Source organism: Saccopteryx bilineata, chromosome 5, assembly GCF_036850765.1.
Source record: "Saccopteryx bilineata isolate mSacBil1 chromosome 5, mSacBil1_pri_phased_curated, whole genome shotgun sequence".
In the NCBI taxonomy this organism is placed as follows: domain Eukaryota; kingdom Metazoa; phylum Chordata; class Mammalia; order Chiroptera; family Emballonuridae; genus Saccopteryx; species Saccopteryx bilineata.
Genome location: NC_089494.1, coordinates 13,035,151 through 13,039,151, shown reverse-complemented (window position 1 = coordinate 13,039,151; position 4,001 = coordinate 13,035,151). Strand labels below are relative to the sequence as shown.

Genomic DNA, 4,001 nt, shown 5'->3' with positions numbered 1-4,001 from the left:
TTTTAGACAAGCACCTTCCCAACCTCAGGCTTACGGTTGCGAAGGGACGCTCCTACGAACTGGTAAGGACGATGTCGGCTCACTTGCAAGCACGCGTGATTTTTAAATATTTTACTGACCTATAATGTGCGCCTTTAAAAGCGAGCCAGAAATGGGCACAGAATATGCCTCAAATTCTGCAAAGACGAGGCTCCATCAAAAAGTCTGGCCTTAATTACCACACAGGTTACAGATAGAGATGGGTATTCTCATGGCAAGAAACACCGCTTCCCATGCCAGCCTTTCAATCATTAGAGTCGGCTCAGCATAACGCCGACAAGCCAATCAGACCGAAACCAACGTGCCCAGGCCGGCTGGGAGGCCCTGCAGGCTGGGGTGTGGCTGTGCCTTGTCAGCTGTTCCTCTGCTCCTAATGGGCCTCAATTCCCGCTTGGTATTTACATCCCAGCTGCTGCAAAAGGCAGGCTAAGCTGACAGGACTAAAAATAGAAGATCTAGCCACACACATTAATAACCACCCTGTTTTTAAAACACCAAGCCAGAATTTTGATCTATTGAACTTCATAAAAGAACTTTTTTATAAGACACCGATCGAGGTTGCAGTTTCTATGGCTACCTAGTACAAATATCCGATGGCTGGATTTTTCTCCAAATATGAATCATTCTGAAAAGGCTTCCAAATGTGTCTGTGGTGTCTATTCTGAAGGATAGCATGAGAAAAAGGAGGCCAGATCCCGAATCACAGCTAAGCATAAACAATAACATTGCTCGAATATGCAACGAAAAGGATGGAGTTCCAGCGTCGGAAAGAACACTGGTCTGAGGAAGGAGAAAAGCAGGTGGGGATTATGCACAAGGCTTAGTCTTTGCTCGTTTCCCAAATGGGAAGGCTCCATCCTTGGTCACTGTCGGGACTGGTGAAAAAATACCTTGCACAAGGTACATGCCCAATAATGCATGCATTCGTGTGTGTGTGTATGGGGGGGGGGTAGTATATCCCACTTTCTGCTCTTCTGTTCAGTACCAGTATATTTGCTTGCTTCTTGTGTTCATTTTAGTCCAACCAGTTCCACACACCCCTGTGATAGCACACAGTTTAACATAAATGGATTTGGACTCACTGGTCTTAATTAAAAAGGCGAGTAGTTTCTATCTGTGGGAAACCTACAGCACATAAACCTAGACATGAAATTACCTGCTCAACAAAGTCATACTTAAAGGTTAAGAACAAGGACCTCTTGACTCATGGCTCCCCAACCATTACAGAAGCTCCCAGCACACACGAAGGTAGGCGCCTTCGGGAAGAGGTTATTTATGGGATGAGACAAGAGTCAAAATGGGAAAACCGGAGTTGCTGTTAACATGATTAAGTCGTCAAGCTCGAGAGCCAGATGGGACCTTAGGTACCCTGTCCAATCTCCTGACTTTTTAGATTGAGACTATGGGACTAAGGAAGATGGATAAGTGGCCTCCGGTCTCCCAGTTTAATATCACTCAGCTAGGACCAGGTCGTGGTCTGATGGATTAACTTCGGTCCACAGGTACGAGAAAAGATAACCTCTAACCCATACTAGTTAACCAGTACGTACGACTTTCTAAAGACTTCCTGTAGGAGTCCTTTTTAAGTGAAAATTTTCTTTCACTACGAATAAAAGACCCTTTCCACACAGCTCTGATACACATGCACTCGAAGATTTAGGTTACAGATTACTGGTTACTGGAGAGAATTACTAGTACTAACTGCCATTCTGTCACGGGGGGGTTTCTTTTTTGTACAAGAAAAGGGTGGAGATGAAGGTCAGATGTAACCAGTGAAAGAGAAATGCGGTAAACATTTTCCACTTACTATACTCTCCTTTCCAGGGAGACACTGTGGAGCGCTAGCAGGGGATCACATACCTTCTGAAAGGCGACCCTCAGGTCGAGACGGCTGGCCGTCTGAAAAGCGACTTGAGAATCAAGGGGAGGCAGGAGGAAGCCCGTTGGACATTCACAGTAACCGGGAACCACATCGGGAAAACGCAGGCCTCCACTCAGATTCACAGAACGGAGTCACCAGGTTCTTCCACAGAACGACCACGCGGAGAGTCATGCCAGTCAAAGTCAAAGTTTGGTTTAGTTTTTTTGTTCGTTTGTTTTGCTTTCTTTGCTCTTAAGATTAAATATCAGAAAGCTCCAGAATAAAAATATTGATCATGAAATGGAGACATCTGATTTCATTAACTTGGCAAGGCTGTTTGGCCCATCGTGGTTGCCTTCTTGGATAGCAATTAGTAAAATGAACCTAACAGTTACATAATAGTTAGGTATTCTTCATCGAGTCAGTAAGGTTGGGGGAGAGGAAGGAGACCGTTCTAGATTAAAAGATCTGAAGAGACATAGCCAAATGCAGTGTGCTGACCTGGACTGGTCAAATAAAGCAACCATAAGTGACATTTAGGAACAACTGCAGAAATTTGGGGAAAAATGATGAGTATTAGATACAGCTAAGGAATAACAACTAATTTTGTTAACTGTGATAATGGTATTGTGGTTAGGTAAGAAAATGTCCTTACTTTTATTTATTTATTTATTTTTAAATTTATGATTTTAATTTGTTTACATAAATTCAAGTGTCTCACCGAATATATCTCCCCCCACCCCCTTCTTCCCCCTTGGTCCCCCCTATGCCCCCTCCTCCTAACGCCCTCCCCCTTCCCTCCAGGATTTGCTGTCCTGTTTTCTATAACGCTGTGCTATGTATATATAATTTCACTAATCTCTTTCCCTTCTCTGATCCCATCTTCTCTTCTACTTTTCCTCTAACTGCTTTCCCTCTGGTCCCTTTGATCCCGCCTCTGCCTCTATTCCATTCCTCAGTTCACATTGTTCATTGGATTCCTCAAATGAGTGAGGTCATATGGCATTTTTCTTTCTCTGCCTGGCTTATTTCACTTAACATAATAGTTTTCAGGTCCAGCCATGTTGTCACGAAAGGTAAGATTTTCTTCTTCCTCACGGCCGCGTAGTATTCCATTGTATACATGTACCACAGCTTTTTAATCTACTCGTCTGCTGATGGACACTTGGGCTGTTTCCAGATCTTTGCTATTGTGAATAATGCTGCCATAAACATGGGGATGCATTTCTTCTTTTTAATCAGTGATTTGGTATGCATGCTCTCTTTGGCAGCACACATACTAAAATTGGAACAATACAGAGAAGATTAGCTTGGCCCCTGCACAAGAAAATGTCTTTACTTTTTAAAGATGCATCGTCCTTATTCACCGGACAAATGTCATAATATTACAATAACTTTAAAATATTTAAATATAAGTAATAGATGAAATAAGTTAACTAGTTCGTTTCTACTATACTCATCAGCCACCCAAAGCAGAGTCTTAACAGTTTCCATATGGGATAGAAGAGTCATTCTGTACGACATGCCCTGATTTATCATGTCCTATTTCTACCTAGAACCGTGGAAGCTTTATTTATTTTACATTCCTTAAAAGAAATGGAACACTTTACATTTAGGTATTAGTTAAGATCTTTTGAAAGTGAATATAAATAACTTTCTAATGATATAATCTTATAATAATTTTTAAATCTTACAAATGTCTTTAACAGCACTTGGTTTTAACTATGTGATGGTCTGGGACCATAGAGTTCTAAGCAGTTATAATTCACATGATGGGGGAAAAAATGATGGAGGGAAAAAGCTGCAATGAAGTTCTGATAAATTAGAAGACATATTTTTAACGTGTTATAAAGAAATGATCAGAAAAATCCTTTGCTCGTCCCTGAAACCCCCTGCTAGGTTTGGCCAGCTATGAACGGGAGGGCAGAGGTGGACCTCTCAATGGGAGCTCAGGTGATGTAGCTTTGGAAGAGCAGGCTCTCAGTGTGCTTGGTTCGGTCCGTATTTCCTGAGTGCCCGTGATGTGGCGAGAGCCACGCCCAGGAGCAAGCCCCCGACTCTTTTATAGGAGGCGTGTTTATAACGGCCATCCCAGGGCTTC

General features: G+C 42.5%; 1 non-coding gene across 1 annotated transcript; it reads left to right on the top strand.

Annotated features, from left to right (window-relative positions):
• Positions 1–3,155: 3,155 nt before the first annotated feature.
• LOC136307129 (U6 spliceosomal RNA) lies at positions 3,156–3,265 on the top strand. The gene has a single exon (XR_010725816.1). It is a non-coding gene; the product is annotated as a U6 spliceosomal RNA (small nuclear RNA).
• Positions 3,266–4,001: the final 736 nt, after the last annotated feature.